Here is an 11419-nt window from a genome sequence, read left to right on the forward strand (position 1 = left end):
GGACTGCTAAATATTCCTTACTTAAAAAAAGATATCTGAGGTTCAAGAGATTAAAAGCTAGATAAACACTGTTGTGAATAATAAACTTTCCAAAACGAAAATGTTCAGATTACCACAGAGTTGCATACCATTTGGCTGGTCAGCTGTGCCGAGATAAGTTTGGGAACTTTGCCCATCAGATTCCTTGGCTTCAATGAGCAGAGTCTGGCTTGTACCAATGCTGCAATAAAATTCTTGCTATTCATTTATGACATAAATCAACACAGAGGTGCACATTTTAGGCCTAGAGAATCAAAGAGAAAATCAGTCCTGACAAATTGCTAACACTAAAACTATACTTAGAAGTCCATGTTGAAGACTCTTTCCAGATAGAGGCATATGGACGCATTGCCCAGTGATTATTACCTCAAAAGTCTGGTGCCCCGACTGGGTTGAACCAGGAGCCCTCTCCCACACCTTCTTGCTGAATGCCATCTCCTGTTGGCTTATTTCTGCTGAGGTGTGCTAAATTATGCTTATCATCTAGGTGGAGAGGATGAAGCAATGTAAGGTTTGCCTTTTGGAGGCTGTATTTGTATCCAGAGACAGATAACACCTCCTCAGGAAAGATCTGTTGCTTCCAGACCCTGAGCAGCCCTTGGCATGGTGTTCATCTCAAATGGCCATAGTGCCATTTCTTTTCTTTACTTTTCTTTTTCTTTTGAAAATTTAATTTTTATTTTATATTGGCGTATACTTGATTTACAATGCTGTGTTAGTTGCAGGTGTACAGCAAAGTTGATTCAGTTATACATATACATAAATCTATTCTTTTTCAAATTCATTTCACAATTAGGTTATCACAATATTGAGCAGAGTTTCCCGTGCTATACAGTAGGTCCTTGTTGGTTATCTATTTTAAATATAGCAGGTGTACATGTCAATCCCAAACTCTCACTCTATCCCTCCCTCTACCATAAAAGACAGCCTCTTCAGTAAGTGGTGCTGGGAAAACTGGACAGCTACATGTAAAAGAATGAAATTAGAACACTCCCTAACACCATACACAAAAATAAACTCAAAATGGATTAAAGGCCTGAATGTAAGGCCAGACACTATAAAACTCTTAGAGGAAAACATAAGCAGAACACTCTATGACATAAATCACAGCAAGATCCTTTTTGACTCACCTCCTAGAGCAATGGAAATAAAAACAAAAATAAACAAATTGGACCTAATGAAACTTAAAAGCTTTTGCACAGCAAAGGAAACCATAAACAAGACCAAAAGACAACCCTCAGAATGGGAGAAAATATTTGCAAATGAAGCAACTGACAAAGGATTAATCTCCAAAATATACAAGCAGCTCATGCAGCTCAATATCAAAAAAACAAACAACCCAATCCAAAAATGGGCAGAAGACCTAAACAGACATTTCTCCAAGGAAGATATACAGATTGCCAACAAACACATGAAAGGATGATCAACATCACTAATCATTAGAGAAATGCAAATCAAAACTATAATGAGGTATCACCTCACACCAGTCAGAATGGCCATCATCAAAAAATCTAGAAACAATAAATGCTGGAGAGTGTGTGGAGAACAGATACCCTCATTCACTGTTGGTGGGAGTGTAAATTGATACAACCACTATGGAGAACAGTATGGAGGTTCCTTAAGAACTAAAAATAGAACTACCATACTTCCCAGCAATCCCACTACTGGGCATATACCCTGAGAAAACCATAATTCAAAAAGAGTCATGTACCACAATGTTCATTGCAGCACTATTTACAATAGCCAGGACATGGAAGCAACCTAAATGTCCATAAATAAATGAATGGACAAAGAAGATGTGGCACATATACACAATGGAATATTACTCAGCCATAAAAAGAAACGAAGTTGAGTTACTTGCAGTGAGGTGGATGGACCTAGAGCCTTTCATGCAGAGTGAAGTAAGTCAGAAAGAGAAAAATACCATATGCTAACACATATATATGGCATCTAAAAAAATATGGTTCTGAAGAACCTAGGGGCAGGACAGGAATAAAGATGCAGATGTAGAGAATGGACTTGAGGACACAGGGAAGGGGAAGGGTAAGCTGGGACGAAGTGAGAGAGTGGCATGGACATATATACACTACCAAATGTAAAATAGATAGCTAGTGGGAAGCAGCCGCATAGCACAGGGAGATCAGCTCGGTGCTTTGTGACCACCTAGAGGGGTGGGATAGGGAGGGAGGGAGGGAGACGCAAGAGGGAGGAGATATGGGGATATATGTATACGTATAGCTAATTCACTTTGTTATAAAGCAGAAACTAACACAACATTGTAAAGCAATTATACTCCAATAAAGATGTTAAAAAATAAAAACAGCTTTTGAAACAAAATAAAACCCCATCAAATTTCTTTTAAAAAAGAGTTAGCAAGCTTGTTCATATGAGAGCAGGAAGCAGAAAATATGACATAAGTGGTTCCAGGAGGACCATGATGGATTTCCACATGAAAACCTTATTAAAGAATTTAGAAAACAAAATCATAAACTTGGGGAGATTTTACTTGCACCCTTCTTGGCATGTGTCTAACTGATTTTCATTTATGTATCCACTTCAGGAACCCAGAGTATCAAAATGATACCATTCAATACAGACCACATGGCAGGACACATGCTTCCTAACTCTTCAAAGTGAAGAATGAGCACAGGTTAAAAAGTCACAAGTGTTTAGGGATCAGGCCATTACAGGCACAGCGATCTCTGCTTCTATCAAATTGTCTCTCTCCTCATAAGGCTCCAACAGTCCATTCATTTATATGCATTAAATCTTTTTTCCCCCATACTATTACATCAGGTTTTATGTAATTCATTTCATTTAAAAATGTGTCTTTAAACATAATTCCTCAGGGAATATCTGAACAATAAATTTCAACATTACAATATAAAATGGAAAAATAAACCAGCATTCAGTGAAATATAAAATAACAATCTTGGAGTGCCAACTAACTGAAAGAAGGCCATTTGAAGATTTTAAGCTTTGGACTGGTAATTTGAAGTGTACAAGAGAATCACTAATAAATGTCATTTCCAAGATGCCTTTTCTAGGATTCTGATTTTCTTTAATATTTCTAGAGAAAAGGTAAAAATATTTCCCAAAGTTGTTTAAAATGCCATTAACATATACAAGTAATCTGCCTTTACTAGGGAAAGAAGAACAGTGTTGAACTATTTGTGTCTCCCAAATACTGAAAAACAGGAATTTCTGTGCTCTGCCATCTGAGGAAGTGATATGTTCCCTTAATATCAACGTTTTGCATCAAAGGTTATCCCAGTTTGGAATTACAGAAGTCTCCCTGAGGCATGGAATATTTCATTAAAAAATTTATACCCATTCAATCTTATCTCATCTGTTCAGCTCGTAAGGTTTGCGTCCAGCTAGCTCCTCTCACACTTTCTTCCATATTCTCTACTAATTCCTTTCACTCCAGAAAGATTAAGTTACTGACTGTTTCAGGCACATCCTGGCTGTCTTTTCCCCTGTTCTATCTCACTCTATTTCTTTCTTTTGTCTGGAAAGCCAGTTGTTTCACACGCAACTCCTGTCCAAGTCAAAACAAATCTGCAAGGTCCAGCTGCAGACTTAACCTCCCCCAGGAAGCGTACCTCGTCTTGGGCATCATTAATATTCTTTTTCAGCTGAGTTGCAACATTCATGTATGCAGCCATGCAGAGCACATTATAGCTCTATGAATGGAGATGATGTATTCACCAAGGACGAGGATAGAACACTTTATTTCTCTCCTAGCCTTCACGCTGCCCATCAGAGCACCGAGTACACAATGGGGAGCCGTTAAGTCTGCTGAGTGATACTTCCCTGACGTCTTCAAGCTGAGTTCAGTGCTTCCTTTGTTCTTGCTTTATGAAGACTTGTTCAGAGCTCTACTAGAACAGCAGGCTATAAATACCTGTTTATAACTTGTTTCCCATACTAGACAGTAAATCCCTGGTGATCCACAAGTATAGTCTTGTCATCCTCAAATCTCTGGCATCTTTTACATTGCTAAGCACATAGTAGGCTCTTAGGAAATATTTGTTGACAAACGTGTGCACTACTTTTTTTTCAGGTTAGGTGAACTAGGATCATGGAAGACAATTCACTTAATAAAGTGACATCTGCAATGCTAGAGGCTGAGGATGTAGAAGTGTATACGACATTGAAAATTCTGATCATAAGAGAAGTTTGCTGTATTGAAAAGGGACAAAGTGTCAGGATAAATAATATATTTGGAAACGTTGCCTTGTAAGAGTTTTTAGGTGTGGTCTTGCAGGGTTGGGAATATTATGCATGTTGTATTTTGTTTGTAGAAATAATGAATAAATTGGACATTCATGACTTGGTCTGTAAAATGCTTAGAAATAAAGCCATGATCAAAATGAAGAGATTTTCTTTGGACCGACTATCTTTTGGAATTCACTTTATGAAATTTTAGAAAATGTTATTTTAAAAAATATATAGTTGGGACTTCCCTGGTGGCACAGTGCTTAAGAATCCGCCTGCCAATGCAGGGGACATGCGTTCGTGCCCTGGTCCAGGAAGATCCCACATGCCATGGAGCAACTAAGCCTGTGCTCCACAACTACTGAGCCTGTGCTCTAGAGCACGAGAGCCACAACTACTGAAGCCCACGAGCCACAACTACCGAAGCCCACGTGCCTAGAGCCCGTGCTCCACAACAAGAGAAGCCACCGCAATGAGAAGTCCGCACAGCGCAATGAAGAGTAGCCCCTGCACGCCACAACTAGAGAAAGCCCGCGTGCAGCAATGAAGACCCAACACAGCCAAAAATAAATAAATAAATTTATAAAAAATATATATATAGTTGATTTACAGTGTTGTATTAATTTCTGCTGTATAGCAAACTGATTCAGTTGTACATATATGTATTCTTTTTCATATTCTTTTCCACTGTGGTTTATTACAGGATACTGAATATAGTTCCGTGTGCTATACAGTAGGACCTTGTTGTTTATCCATTCTACATATAAAAGTTTACATCTACTAATCCCAAACTCCCACTCCTTCCTTCCCCGACTCCCCCCTGCCCTTGGCAACCACAAGTCTGTTCTCTGTATCTGTGAGTCTGTTTCTGTTTCATAGATAGGTTCATTTGTGTTGTATTTTAGATTCCACATATAAGTGATATCATATGGTATTTGTCTTTCTCTTTCTGACTTACTTCACTTAGTATGATAATCTCTAGGTCCATCCATGTTGCTGCAAATGGCATTATTTCATTCATTTTGATGGCTGAGTAATATTCCATTGTATATATATATATATACCACAGCTTCTTTATCTGTTCATCTGTTGATGGACATTTAGGTTGTTTCCATGTCTTAGCTATTGTGAATATTCCTGCTACGAACATAGGGGTGCATGTATCTTTTCGAATTAGAGTTTTGTCTGGATATAAGCCCAGGTGTGGTGTTGCTGGATCATATGGTAGTTCTATTTTCAGTTTTCTGAGGAACCTCCATACTGTTTTCCACAGCGGCTGCACCAATTCACATTCCCATCAACACTGCAAGAGGGTTCCCTTTTCTCCACACCCTCTCCAGCATTTATTATTTGTGGACTTTTTAATGAAGGCCATTCTGACTGGTGTAAGGTGGTAGCGCACTGTAGTTTTGATTTGCATTTCTCTAATAATTAGTGATGTCGAGCATCTTTTCATGTGCCTATTGGCCATCTATATGTCTTCTTTGGGGAAATGTCTATTTAGGTCTTCTGCCCATTTTTTGATTTGTTTTTTTTTTTTGGTTATTGAATTGTATGAGGTGTCTGTATATTTTGGAAATTAAGCCCTTGTCAGTCGCATCATTTGCAAATATTTTCTCTCAGTCCGTAGGTTGTCTTTTTGTTTTGTTTATGGTTTCCTTTGCTGTGCCAAAGTTTATAAGTTTGATTAGGTCCTACTTGTTTATTTTTGCTTTTATTTCTTTTGCCTTGGGAGACTGACCTAAGAAAACATTGGTACGATCTATGTCAGAGATTGTTTTGCCTATGTTCTTTTCTAGGAGTTTTATGGTGTCTTGTCTTATATTTAGGTCTTTAAGCCATTTTGAGTTTTTTTTTGTGTATGGTAGGAGGGAGTGTTCTAACTTCATTGATTTGCATGTGGCTGTCCAACTTCCCCAGCACCATTTTCTGAAGAGACTCTCTTTTCTCCATTGTATGTTCTTGCTTCTTTTGTCAAGGATTAATTGACCGTAGATGTGTGGATTTTGTTTTGGGCTCTCTATTCTGTTTAAATGGAGAAATTATTGAATTCTTACCTTACTGTAATCAAAGAGAGAGGGTGGAATTAGGGGGTGTTTGGGAGGAGGTTATAGAGTGGGAAACCGAGACTGTAAGAGAAAGGGCTCAGTAATGAATAAAAAGGGATGAAAGAGAGTGCACAGAACCTCTTGCCTGTTATTTTATCTGCTGGGATGATCTTAACCAAAGCAGGTAAACCCAGGATGGTTGGGTCCACGTGCCGTCCACCAACATCTGTTGTCTGTTTATATAGCAATTGGATTTTGGCCAGACATATTGGATGGACTACGTTCCCAGCTGCTCTTGTGGTGAAGTGTCTGTGGAACTAAATGCACATGACGTATGCTACCTCTGCGCCTGAGCTTTTAAGAAAGTGTGTCAGCCTCCTCCTCACTCTTCTTTCTTTCCGACAGATTGATGTCAATGATGATGAGGCTATAGGTATTCTAGAGCCATGAGGAAGAAGGAGCCTGGGTCCCCAAGTCACTCTGAGAAGAGAGTCATAGCCAATCAAGAACACCTTCCTTGAACTGTTTTGTGACTGAAAAATAAACTTCAGTTTTATTTGTACCACTTAACATTTTTGGATGTATTGGTCGCAGCTGTTTAGCCTAACCTAACTAATACCCTGATGTTTCTGAATGGATATAATTTTGGCTCTCTTTTTGATTGGTGCTGCCGCAAGAGAAGAATCCTATGGCTGCTTTCCTGAGTTGACTTGGGTCGCTAGTGATTGGGGGCACTGCCCTATTACTTGCACAAAGAAAAGAAGGTGAGGCCTCTCAAGGGAAGTACAGGTAGGATGAGTAGAATAAGGGTTAACTGACAAAGACATTGGCACCACTACTGAGCTCCTGAGGTCTCGTGATATAATCTCTGTTTACAATAAGTCCATTGTGTAGTTGAAGAAATATGATATTCAAAAGTGCAAAGTAAATTAATAGACTACAAACACATGTCAAATGAATGGGTAATATGTGTTTTTGGGGTTCATAAATGTGTTCCTAGTCTAGGCTGTTGCTCAATGGAAACATTATGCAGAAGCAGGAACCTGGAAAGAGTGGTGACTAGGTCAGTCCCAGGTTAGCCCCTGGGACTCCATGGAAACTTTCAGGAGAACTTTAGATTCTGTGGGTCACGGTATAGGGAATGAATGTCATATTACCTAAATCTTAAGGGACTAGGAATCCCCAGCTAATAAGTGCATTGAATTTGTATCTCTTTACCAGTACTGTACATCATTCTCACTCATATTTATATCCCTATCACCTAGCCCAGAATGCAGCATGTAGTAAGAGCACAGTATATTTGTTGAGTAGTTGTTTTTACTTTTTTCCTTTCTCGTTGTGTTCTTACTCCTCTTAAATGATGTTCCAGAGAACTGTAGGATCCCAGAATTTTCTTCAAAATGTTTGAAGCACACCGATTGCTCCCAAACCCACAGCAGCATCTGGATCCAGCTGCCTACTGGATATCGCCAACAAGATGTCCTATGGTCCATCAAATTCATCCCACACAGAAGGTCCAGGTCCATGTGGCCACTTTGTAAAGAGCAAAGAAGAAGAGAGAGTCTCTTGATCCCAGAAACTGTATCAACCTTGAAAAAGGGAACAGTCCCAAAGTGTCCTTGGATCCATTCTATGCCTAGAGAGATGGAGTAATCTAATTGGCTCACATGGGTCGTGTGAACTGCTCCGGGGGAAGGCAAGGCAAGCCCCCTGATTGACGGCTCCATCAGAGGCTCACATCAATAAGGGGAAAGGCATTCCCTGGGGGAAATAAAGTGGGGCAGATAAAATAACAGAGGCTACCTATGGTAGAAACCCAATAAATGCTTGTTAGATTGAATTGTCTGAGAATCTTCACAACCACAACTTGTTCTGAAGTTTATAGAAGTAATTTTTTGGTCTACTGTCAGTATGAACTTACTTTTTGTTGAGCCAGCTTGCTCATCCTTGAGAAAATTCGTGGTCCAGAAGCTCTCATGCCAAGTTTTAGCTCAGACTCTCTTAGGCAGGTTTATAACTTCCTGAGATGCTAGCATTATGATGAAAATGCTGACAGCCTCAGAGTTTTGCTGGCAGGAATGGCACAGCTGTGATAAAACTAGAAAGTAAATGGAAATATGGTGCCTCATCCTTGTGGAGTTGTAGTGAGTTTAGGTCAGAGAGAAACAAGTCCTCGATTAGTTCGGGGCTGGAAGAGAGGCTCTCCAACATCTGAGTTCTAAGTTGGTTTGAATTCAATTGCCTGGATATTTTTTCAAGCCATTTTATTTTATTTTTTATTTTTTTAATTTCAAAAATATTTATTTGTGTTTATGCTAACAATAAAAATACAAAAGCTACTTTACAAGCGATTTATCTCAAGGAAAAACATAAACACATTAATATAGCATTTTTCATTTTCTGAGGAGCTTTGTGTATGATATATATTATAGTTCATTTATATTCTGCAAACATTATTAATATGGGATTTAGAACAAGGAAATTAGAATAACTGTAAACACCCAGAAAAGAAATTCAGATGCTCAAAGACGATAACCATACAGTATCTTCAGGTAGAGAAAACAAACCTACATCTGAGGGATTTTAATAAGAATATAATTTTAATGTCTTGGCATTTTCCTAAAAGAACACTGATTTCAGAATGAAACACTACAGGATTTTTTTTGGTTCATCCAGGCCACTTTATTTTATTTTTTAATTTTAAAAATTTATTTTATTTTATTTTTCAGTTATCTACTTTATTTTATTTTATTATTTTTTTTCTGGAGTATAGTTGATTTACAATGCTGTGTTAGTTTCAGGTGTACAGCAAAGTGAATCAGTTATACATATACATATATCCACTCTTTTTTTTTTTTAGATTCTTTTTCGATATAGCAGGCCATTTTAAAACAAGCCTGAAAGAGTTGGAAGATAGATCGGTACTTTAAGAAAAATTTCACTTTTGGCGTCATCATTTAAATCAGGGGTCAGCAAATGAGAACTCACCCACCACAGGTTTTTGTAAATGAAATTTTTTAAGAACACAGCTGTGTTCATTTATTTATATACTGTCCACGACTACTTTTATACTATGGCAGAATTGAGTAGTTGCAACAAAGATGATATGGCCTGCAAAGCCTAAAACCTTACCATCTGGTCCGTTACAGAGAAAGTTTGCCAACCCCTGATTTAAAGACATGATTCCCAAGATTTTTCATTGTTTATCTGATTTCATGATATCATACATTACCTCCTTGCCTTATCCATACATCTTTCTAATGATGCTAAGAGCATGTCGTTATGTATTAAAAAATAAAGTGAAGCAGACTTGCTTAGAAAATTCCATTATAGTCTTTGGGATAACTGGAGACACGTGGGGTTCTCAACTTTGTGATGGCAGCATAAGTTTGCTAGTAAAAGTGCTGGATGAATTTCAGCAAAGGTGAAAGAACCAAAAAAAAAGTTCTTCAGAGCTCTTATCTTCTAGGGAACATAAGACCAGGCATAAAAGTTGAAAGAATTGCAGTCAGATAGATTTGAATCATTTAACAGTGTGGAGCTGCTAAGGAAAGTAGATTAAGGCTCTTTCTTACGGTTTTAATTTCCTTTGTTCATTCCACATGGGAGTAAAATGACACTTAGAAATTCCACATATATTGATGGAACTCCTATTGTTGTTGGAAACCATGGTGGGCATTTTCTCTTAATTTGTAGGCCATTCAATTCTGGCTCCTGTAACTGTTGTTAGAATTAAATGCGTACCCTTGGAGGTACAGAGGATCAGAGAGATGAAATAATTTTCCCAAGGCTACCTCGCTATCAAGTGATGGTATTAGAATACAAATTCAGGTATTCTGATTCTGTCTTGAATTCCTAGAAATCTGGGCTTAAATTTACAATATGATATCTGAATTGTTGGTATGATAAACAGCAGGTGGAATCTTTCTCTTAACACAGAGGCAAGCCCAGTGTAGGACAGTGGTTCTCAAAGTGTGGACCATCTCCAAGGGAACGTGAGATCAGAACTATTTTCTTGATAATACCAGGACATTATTTGACTTTTTCACTCTAGTTCTCTCACATGTACACAGTGGAGTTTTCTGGAGGCTACATGATATGTGATGACACTGATTTGAGGACTAGTGGAATGTGTGGTTGTGTGCTCTTAGATGAAAAATTTTTGTTTTAAATTTAATACTGTAAATATTGGTAGACATAGCCCACATAAACAAAACTCTTTAAAGCCTTCAATAATTTTTAAGAGTAGAAAGAGGTTCTAACCAAAGGATTTGAGAACCATTCATGAAGTGATTAAGATATCCCCTACTTGGAATGTAAGTTGGTGCAGCCACTATGGAAAACAGTATGGAACTATAAAACTCTTAGAGGAAAACATAGGCAGAACACTCTATGACATAAATCACAGCAAGATCCTTTTTGACCCACCTCCTAAAGCAATGGAAATAAAACCAAAAATAAACAAATGGGACCTAATGAAACTTCAAAGCTTTTGCACAGCAAAGGAAACCATAAACAAGACATAAAGACAACCCTCAGAATGGGAGAAAATATTTGCAAATGAAACAGCTGACAAAGGCTTAATCTCCAAAATTTACAAGCAGCTCATGCAGCTCAATATCAAAAAAACAAACAACCCAATCCAAAAATGGGCAGAAGACCTAAATAGACATTGCTCCAAAGAAGATATACAGATTGCCAATAAACACATGAAAGAATGCTCAACATCATTAATCATTAGAGAAATGCAAATCAAAACTACAATGAGGTATCACCTCACACTGGTCAGTCAGAATGGCCATCATCAAAAAATCTAGAAACAAACAAACAAACAAAATCTACAAACAATAAATGCTGGAGATGGTGTGGAGAAAAAAGGGAACCCTCTTGCCCTGTTGGTGGGAATGTAAATTGATACAGCCACTATGGAGAACAGTATGGAGGTTCCTTAAAAAACTAAAAATAGAACTACCATATGACCCAGCAATCCCTCTACTGGGCATATACCCTGAGAAAACCATAATCCAAAAAGAGTCATGTACCACAATGTTCATTGCAGCACTAGTTACAATAGCCAGGACATGGAAGCAACCTAAGTGTCCATCGACAGA

Source organism: Balaenoptera ricei, chromosome 4, assembly GCF_028023285.1.
Source record: "Balaenoptera ricei isolate mBalRic1 chromosome 4, mBalRic1.hap2, whole genome shotgun sequence".
NCBI classification, from domain to species: domain Eukaryota; kingdom Metazoa; phylum Chordata; class Mammalia; order Artiodactyla; family Balaenopteridae; genus Balaenoptera; species Balaenoptera ricei.